This window comes from Penaeus monodon, chromosome 23 (genome assembly GCF_015228065.2).
Source record: "Penaeus monodon isolate SGIC_2016 chromosome 23, NSTDA_Pmon_1, whole genome shotgun sequence".
Classification (NCBI taxonomy): domain Eukaryota; kingdom Metazoa; phylum Arthropoda; class Malacostraca; order Decapoda; family Penaeidae; genus Penaeus; species Penaeus monodon.
In genome coordinates, this window is record NC_051408.1 from 39,807,022 (window position 1) to 39,807,242 (window position 221).

Consider the following 221-nt stretch of genomic DNA (forward strand, 5'->3'; position numbering starts at 1 on the left):
GAGAAATTTAATCACATCTGAGAATCCTTCATGAATCAGGGGGGTGGGGGGGTGGGGGGTCACAGGGTGAGCGTGGCAAGGACGAAGTAAATTGGCGGTTCTTCGGTCAGTTTAATTTGCAGGTTTATATTCTTTAAGTGTGGCTTGAATACTAATCTAAAGGGATGTTATCAAAAACAAGCAGCAAGAGAGACAAATTAGTTAATATACGCAAAATGCAA